This window comes from Bufo bufo, chromosome 1 (genome assembly GCF_905171765.1).
Source record: "Bufo bufo chromosome 1, aBufBuf1.1, whole genome shotgun sequence".
Classification (NCBI taxonomy): Eukaryota; Metazoa; Chordata; class Amphibia; order Anura; family Bufonidae; genus Bufo; species Bufo bufo.
In genome coordinates, this window is record NC_053389.1 from 712,673,000 (window position 1) to 712,682,670 (window position 9,671).

A 9,671-nucleotide genomic window follows, 5' to 3' on the forward strand; every position below is an offset into this window, starting at 1 on the left:
CCTTGTTCTGCACAAACTATGACAAATCTCGGATAACGGGGTAACAATATAAATTATCAAGCCTGGTATTGACTATGGAATGAAATTATTCCAATCAGAGAGTTACCTCTAAAATCAATATTTTGGTCTTTTATTTGGTAATATGCATCGTAACTGAATAGTGACAGTATTGATGTAGCACTTTTTCCAACTATACCTCAGCCAACAGCGGGGAGTTTGCTGAATATCAGGCTGATTAATTTATATCAACACTACACAAAATAAAGTTATACATTACCGAGAATGCAGATGATGTGCAGAGACTAAGGGAAATAATCCAAAACACCTTCCTATAAATCTAAAATATACCTTTTAATAGTCACTTAAAAATAAGCTCAGATCCCATGGATCAAGACAACATATATACAATAAGTATGCTGTATATCTCAGAACAAAAAGTTCTCCAGGGTTACTCACGGTTTGCTGAAATAACCCGATATCCTTTCTTTAAGGGAGGGTAGGAGGGGGACTCATCCACAAGTCGGGTGTTGAAGAGGAACTTGATAGTATCACCAATGGTAATTCAAGGGTAATATATTATGTACATCGATGGATAAAAGACCTAATATCTCCCTGTATGTCCCTTATTAGACCTCAACCCAGGGACACCCCTTGGTGGTAGGGGTTCCGTGTCCTCGTACCTAATCTGATAACCCCTATAATCCCCTATCCTATACAGAAGGAATGAAAAAGCTGAGTACATATAAGCATACCATTGAAGGACAAACAGTGACAAACAACACAAATTCCTGACGCTGCGTTTCCCCAGTCGGCATAGATCACGACCGGTTCGTCAATCATAAAGATTCTCATTGGAATTTGGGCTCCTTTGCGCACCTAGGCTGCAAAAAAGTGTCACACGTGGTATCGCCACATGTGTGACACTTTTTTGCAGCCTAGGTGCACAAAGGGGCCCAAATTCCAATGAGAATCTTTACGATTTCACAGGGGCATTTTTTACGCATGTGGATTCCAAACTACTCACGCTTTAGGTCCCCTAAAATGCCAGGGCAGTATAAATACCCCACAATTGACCCCATTTTGGAAAGAAGACACCCCAAGGTATTCCGTGAGGGGCATGGCGAGTTCCTAGAATATATTTTTTTTGGCAAAAGTTAGCGGAAAATGATTTTTTTATTTTTTCTCTTACAAAGTCTTATATTCCACTAACTTGTGACAAAAAATAAAATTTTACATGAACTCGCTATGCCCCTCACGAAATGCCTTAGGGTGTCTTCTTTCCAAAATGGGGTCACATGTGGGGTATTTATACTGCCCTGGTATTTTAGGGGACCTAAAGCGTGAGAAAAAGTCTGGAATATAAATGTCAAAAAAAATTTACGCATTTGGATTCCGTGAGGGGTATGGTGAGTTCATGTGAGATTTTATTTTTTGTCACAAGTTAGTGGAATATGAGACTTTTCTAAGAAAAAACTATTTCCGCTAACTTGTGCCAAAAAAATAAAATCTTCTATGAACTCGCCATGCGCCTCAAAAGTGATCTTTATAGCGCCGCAGCGATTTTACGGTGTTTTTGCAGTGATCAGAAAAAAAAAATTTCTGCCACTGCGGTGGGGCGGACTGAACGCAAGTGAGCGCACAAGATCAGGCCTGATCGGGCGAACACTGCGTTTTTTGTAGAGCCTATAGAACATGTCCTATTCTTGTCCGCAATTGCGGACAAGAAAAGGCATTTTCTATATAGTTCTGGCAATGTGCGGATCCGCAAAATGCGGAAAGCACATTGCCGGTGTCCGTGTTTTGCGGATCCGCGGTGTCCGTGTTTTGCGGATCCATGGATGCGATTTTCACGCAACGCAGGCCCCATAGAAGTGAATGGGACTGCGTGAAAATCGCAAGCATCCGCAAGTAAGTGCTTAAAAAAATAATAATAATAATTTAACTCTCCTTAATCCACTTGTTCGCGCAGCCTGGCTTCTCTTCTGTCTTCTTTCTTCAGGACCTGGGTAAAGGACCTGTGATGACGTCACTGCGCTCATCACATGGCCTGTCACATGATCCATCACCATGGTAAAAGATCATGTGATGGACCATGTGATGAGCGCAGTGCCGTCACCACAGGTCCTTTTCCCAGGTCCTGAAGAAAGAAGACAGAAGAGAAGCCGGGCTGCGCGAACAAGTGGATTAAGGGGAGTTAAATTATTATTATTTTTAACCCCTCCAGCGCTAGTTTACTATGCATTCTGTATTCAGAATGCTATTATTTTCCCTTATAACCATGTTATAAGGGGAAATAATACAATCTACAGAACACCTAACCCAAACCCGAACTTCTGTGAAGAAGTTCGGGTTTGGGTACCAAACATGCCTTTTTTTCTCACGCGCGTGCAAAACGCATTAAAATGTTTTGCACTCGCGCTGAAAAATCACGCATTTTCCCGCAATGCACCCGCATTTTATCTGGGCAAAAAACATGACTCTTTATTTCTCTGGCCTCCTCCCAACCCCCCCCCCCCCTCTTTTTTGACATGCCCCCTCCCCTCTATAGGCTCCCATCCAATTGTGCCTTCTTCGCCTGCAGATTTATGAAGTTCTGGAATATGTTATGTAAAAGAAAGATTTATGTATGCATAATGTGTTGGATACATAAAGATCTATATGGTACTCTGTTTCACCTGTCAGAATGTGGTTCCGTATGATGGAACGCGTAAGCAAGTATTAGATGATGAGGAAACTTCACCTCCGGTCTGTGGAACGCATGGAGGTGACGTGACTTCCGGCCTCCGAGCCCGGCAGTGACATGATTTCGCTCTGTGGAACGCATGTGCGTCCCAGAGCGGCATCCGGAGTCTGTGCATGGGACTGTAGGGCTCTAGGAATTTACATCATATCCGCCCTGGGACGCCTATACATTGCGTCATTTCCGCTCTGTGGAACGCATATGCGTTCCAAAATGGCGTGCTGCTAACTTTCTTATGATCATAGGTATCTTTCATCATGGAACTTCGCTAAGTATCAATATTGATAAGATGAACTGTGGGTAGACAGCATTATCAAGTGAAGTAGTAGAAGGTAGACTATTTGAGGAGTAGATGGTGTAGGCGTGTATGTGGGAGGGGTGAAATATGGGAGGACCGTATTGAGGCGCCAGTTTTGAACTAGTACTGTGTTACCTGACATCCCAAGCCTGCATCCTAGCTCTAGTCTCCCAGAGGGTCTCGATTGAGGGGCAGTGAATGATAGTCTCCACCGTGAGACCGATGGTTAAGTATTATCTTTCCCCTGACTAATCGGTCGTGATCTATGCCGACTGGGGAAACGCAGCGTCGGGAATTTTTGTTGTTTGTCACTCTGTTTGTCCTTCAATGGTATGCTTATATGCTTTTTCATTCCTACTGTATAGGATAGGGGATTATAGGGGTTATCAGATTAGGTACGAGGACAGGGAACCCCTACCACCAAGGGGTGTCCCTGGGTTGAGGTCTAGTAAGGGACGTACAGGGAGATATTAGGTCTTTTATCCATCGATGTACATAATATATTACCCTTGAATTACCATTGGTGATACTATCAACAAGTTGCTCTTCAACACCTGACTTGTGGATGAGTCCCCCTCCTACCCTTAAAGAAAGGATATCGGGCTATTTCAGCAAACCGTGAGTAACCCTGGAGAACTTTTTGTTCTGAGATATACAGCATACTTATTGTATATATGTTGTCTTGATCCATGAGATCTGAGCCCGATCTGAGCTTATTTTTAAGTAACTATTAAAAGGTATATTTTAGATTTATGGGAAGGTGTTTTGGATTATTTTGACTTATACTTCCCTGGTTGTTGTTTGCTGCTGAGGTGGTTTTCGTGTGTTAGAGACTAAGGTAAGTCAGCTCTAAGGTACGATCTGGTCATTAGGATCTTTCTCCTGGGTTTTCCTTGTTTCTCTGTATTTTCTCTTTTTTTCTTGTTGTTCTTTTTGTTTCCGTTCTGTTCCTCTCCCTCGTGTGTGTGTGGTTTATGATCACAAACTTATCAGTTAGACACACCTTCCTAGCTTGGAGTTTCCCAATCATTGGCGGCTAGGCGTGTACATATGATAATGACTATGATGTCACTATATTACTCGGAATGCATTTCTGCTGTTGGTGTAATGTTAATCATTCGTACCTAGGTGGCACTATTGCATAAGCTACTAGCATCATACTACTAAGGGTTAAATGTCCAGGTCTGATTTCGTCTTACATTCCATACACATAACATAAGGAATCCTAAATCAGAGCTAAGGGATTATCTTTGATGGAGCACTTCTGCTGTTGGTGTAATGTTACTCATTTACCCTTAGGTGACACTATTAACTAAGCTATTAGTATAATTCTATTAAGGGTTAAATATCCACGTATGACTTTATCTCACATTCTATACACATGAACTCTGGAACCTAAATCAAAGCTAGAGGGATTAATTCTAACACTTCTACCAATTAAGCACAGAGTTTTAGGCACCTTTTGAATGTTTCCCACATTGTTAACCGCTTCACGTCCGCCCATAGGATATAAACGTCCTATGGGTGGACGTCTATCTCCTAATGCACGTTTTAAAATGTATTTTCAAAAACAGCAGCTGCACGCTAATCGTGCAGCTGCTGATCGGGTTGCCCGCTGTCAGTGACAGCAGGGCAACCCTAACACAAGGCAGGGACAGTTCCCAGGTGTCCCTGCCTTCACGATCACTGCAGACACAGCGCTCACCGAGCGCTGTGTCTGCAGAGCAGGAAGCGCTGTGCGCTTCCTGTTCCGGCCCGGCGGTCATGTGACCGCCGTGACCGGAGAGTGCAGGAGCTGTGTGAGGTCTCTCAGAGACCTCGATCAGCCCTGCTCTGAGGCTGTACAGCGCTGGATTGCTGCTGTATAGCCTCTCTAGGGGTGCATTTGTCCTGTAACTGGGGCTACTATGTCAGCCCCAGTTACAGGAGAAATCAACAGTGAAAAAAAAGTGAAGCAAATGTCCCCCAGAGGTCTTGTATGACCTTATGGGGGACGAAAAGTGTAAAATAAAATAAAAATAAAATAAAGGGTTGAAAAAATAAAATAAAAAAAAGTTTCACATGTAAAAAAAAAAAAAATCCCAAGTAAGGAAAAAAAAATAAATTAAAAATAGAAAAAATAAAATAAAATAGACATATTTAGTATTGCCGCGTCCGTAAAAACCAGCTCTATAAAAATATCACATGACCTAACCCCTCGGGTGAACACCGTAAAAAAAACAAAAAAAAACTGTGTCAAAACAAGCAATTTTTGTCACCTTGCATCACAAAAGGTGCAACACCAAGTGATCAAAAACGCGTATGTCCCACAAAATGGTACCAATAAAACCGTCACCTCATCCCGCAAAAAATGAGCCCCTACATAAGAAAATCTCTCAGAAAATAAAAAAACTATAGCTCTCAGAACATGGACACATTAAAACATAATTTTTTGGTTTCAAAAATGCTATTATTGTGTAAAACTTTAATAAATGAGAAAAAGTATACATATTAGGTATCGCCACGTCCGTAACAATCTGCTCTATAAAAATGTCACTTGACTGAACCCCTCAGGTGAACGCTGTAAAAATAAATAAATAGAAACTGTGCTAAAACAACCAATTTTTTGGTCACCTTGCCCCATAAAGTGTTATAATGAATGATCAAAAAATCATATGTACCCAAAAATAGTACTAATAAAACTGGCACCTTATCCCCTAGTTTCCAAAATAGGGTCACTTCTTGGGAGTTTCTACTGTAAGGGTGCATCAGGGGGCTTCAAATGGGACATGGCATCTAAAAACCATGTGGAGTTCCTTTTCTTCTGCGCCCTGCCGTGTGCCCATACAGCAGTTTATGACCACATGTGGGGTGTTTCTGTAAACCGCAGAATCTGGGTAATAAATATTGAGTTTTGTTTGGCTGTTAACCATCGATGTGTTAAAGAAAAAAATTGATTAAAATGGAAAATCTGCCAAAAAAGTGAAATTTAAAAATTTGATCTCCATTTTCCTTTAATTCTTGTGGAACGCCTAAAGGGTTAACAAAGTTTGTAAAATCGGTTTTGAATACCTTGAGGGGTGTAGTTTCTACAATGGGGTCATTTATGGGGGTATCCACTATGTAGGCCCCACAAAGTGACTTCATACCTGAACTGGTCCTTAAAAAGTGGGTTTTGGCAATTTTCTTAAAAATTTGAAGAATTGCTTCTAAACTTCTAAGCCTTCTAACGTCCTAAAAAAATAAAATGACATTTCCAAAATGATGCCAACATAAAAAAGACATATGGGGAATGTTAAGTAATAAATATTTTATGAGGTATCACTTTCTGTTTTAAAAGCAGAGAAATTGAAATTTAGAAAATTGCGAATTTTTCAAATTTTTGGGTAAAATTGGGATTTTTTCATAAATAAAGGTGAAATATTTTGACTCAAATTTATGACTATCATGAAGTACAATGTGTCACGAGAAAACAATCTCTGAATGACTTGGATAAATAAAGGCGTTCCAAAGTTATTACCACATAAAGTAAGATATGTCAGTTTTGCAAAATTTGGCCTGGTCAGGAAGGGGGCAAAGGGCCCATATGGGAAGTGGTTAATTTATAGGACCAATAACAATATGATGAGCCTTGCTTTCTCACATAGATATCTGTGCCTCCTCTGCTACACCAACCGGTGATTGATGGTTAGTTAAAATACCACATCTTTACAGATACTCATTAACAAAGTCCATATTTAAACTGTTCTCATCATATAATAGGAATATGCGTTCCTTTTGAGAAATATATATAATGACAGATACATAAACGTCCTTAAGAATATGTAACAATATAAAATGATACATATGTCTTATTGATTTTCTTGTACAAAACGAAGGTTGATTATAAGCGTATATAGATATCACAGATTTTTCGCTTCATTAAAAAATACGAAACTGTAGAGGTAATTAGCACCAGCTGCGTCTGGAGAGCACCCTTATCTCTTGTCATAAATCCATAAGGAGACAAGAAGGCCTCTTTTCAGACTGGTACATCCATGAGAAGAAATCTTAAGGGCGTCCTTCCCATGACCCTCTCTCGGCCATCTTTAAAATACATACATATAGCAATATGGCCTCTTATAGGTCTAATCAAATCCACTATAATTATGATATTTAGATAAATTTTGTATACACTTATGAAAAAGCACAACAAATCCCCCTTCATTACAATATGATCCATTGAAATAAAATTGGATTTTATTGGAATGCCAAAAGGGCTTTTCATACGGGTTCCTTTATGAACATAAGTTCTTGTTTAAATTGTCCGTTACACTCATGAAGATTTATTGAGTGAGTCAATAACTTTTGAATGTAAGTTAGTGGTGACGATAGTGTCCGATAAACGTTGCTTCTGATTTTCCAGCTCTGCATGAATATTCATTAGATTCTTAGCGAACCGCTCTCAAGTTCCAATGTCTTAATAGAGATGGAATTAGCAACTGATACATCGGTGGCAACGACAGCGCCTACTACGGCAAAGATTATGGCGGCTGCAATCACAGAAATGAAACGCTTTGGTCGTTGACTCGTGGAAAACTGTTCTCTCGTCAGAGTTTTTCTTGTTTGTTCCAGGATCTGTGTAATCCGTTCTTGGGAATAACCGACATGCATTTGATACCATATCTTTATCTCTGGAGACTGAATCTCGGAAACGTTGAACTGTCTTAACGGAGATGCGTGGATCCAAACTGACGTAAATCTTCTGGGATAGAATCGTCTTATTCGTCAAGATGAATCCCGTGGTATTCTGCAGCATGATCCCAGATGAAGGGCCTGGTACAGCGATCGGTTCAGCGTGGAACTCCTTCCCCAAGACCAGGACGATGTATATAACAGCAACAATCTTTGATGCCATCCTGCGCCTATAATATATTGTATGACAAATATGAGCACATACATCTTTCCACTTTTCCTTTTAACAACCCTACGATGAAAGAAGTGATACTACCATATATCTTCAATTTGGCATAGTTTTCTTTCTTGAATAGAGCAAGTTCTTGGTTCAGAAGTGAGTTAAGAGATAATTAGTTACAGAGGAAAAATACATGAGGATAGGTTAGTACACTCGTATGTTTATACTATACCAATCCTGGGTTTCCGCCTTTAGCTAGAACCTTGATATCTCTTCACTCCTCATCATCCGGTAATCCTTCCATTTGGCGAAGTTGTGACCTGCAAAGCGTCTCCACCTACACTTATCAAAGAGCCATAAAACGATTTCAATCTCAGCCTCTTTGCTGTCACATCCATAGCCTGTTGGAAATAACTATATGACAATATAGTTACTTGTGATCCCGTGTAAAGTAAACCACTAATCGGCCCGACAAGTTCATCTTGGAGATAAGAATCAACAAAATATCGGCCTTCAACCTGAAACAAATCACATAAGAAATTAGGATGTTCACTCATCTGACACTTTTTAAGGATTTGATCCTTTTGCAGCGATGCGACTTCTGTAGAAATCCGGACATTCTCACTGCACGCGGCAGCAGCCCCCACCTTTGGGGAAAACTGGATTATATCACCGCTTACAGACGGCGGCTCACAGATTGACGCTGAGATGATGGGATCACTCATTGGAGAAGACACATTAGTGCATGAATCAACATGGTTAAGCTGCAAAATAGACAACACGTTAGACTCCTCCTCTTTGGCCTCAATTTTAGGATCAGGAACGCTGCAAGGCAATATAGGATTAGAAATCACATTAGATTCTTCTACAACCAGCTCGGTAACCTTGCGTTGGCCTGGGCTCTGACCCCGCCCTGCCTGCTTTATAGGGCTGAGCTGGGACCTGGGACATCTTAACTATTTCAGTTAATTTAGCCACTTAACTCCTTAAGGACACAGCCTTATTTCACCTTAAGGATCAGGCCATTTTTTGCAAATCTGACCAGTGTCAATTTAAGTGGTGATAACTTTAAAACGCTTTTACTTATCCAGGCCATTCTGAGATAGTTTTTTCATCACATATTGTACTTCATGACACTGGTAAAATGGAGTCAAAAAAATGTATTTTTATTTATAAAAAAATACAAAATTTGCCAAAAATTAGCAAATTTCCAAGTTTTAATTTCTCTACTTTTATAATACATAGTAATACCTACAAAAATAGTTATTACTTTACATTCCCCATATGTCTACTTCATGTTAGGATCATTTTGGGAGTGACATTTTATTTTTGGGGGACGTTACAAGGCTTAGAAGTTTAGAAGCAAATCTTGAAATTTCTCAGGAATTTTCAAAAACCAACTTTTTAAGGACCAGTTCAGGTCTGAAGTCACTTTGTGAGGCTTACATAATAGAAACCACCCAAAACAACACCATTCTAGAAACTACACCCCTCAAGGTATTCAAATTGATTTTATAAACTTTGTTAACCCTTTAGGTGTTCCACAAGAATTAATGGAAAATAGAGATACAATTTCCAAATTTCACTTTTTTGGGCAGATTTTCCATTTTTATAATTTTTTTCCAGTTACAAAGCAAGGGTTAACAGCCAAACAATACCTCAATATTTATGGCTCTGATTCTGTAGTTTACAGAAACACCTCATATGTGGTCGTAAACAGCTGTACGAGCACACGGCAGGGCGCAGAAGGAAAGGAATGC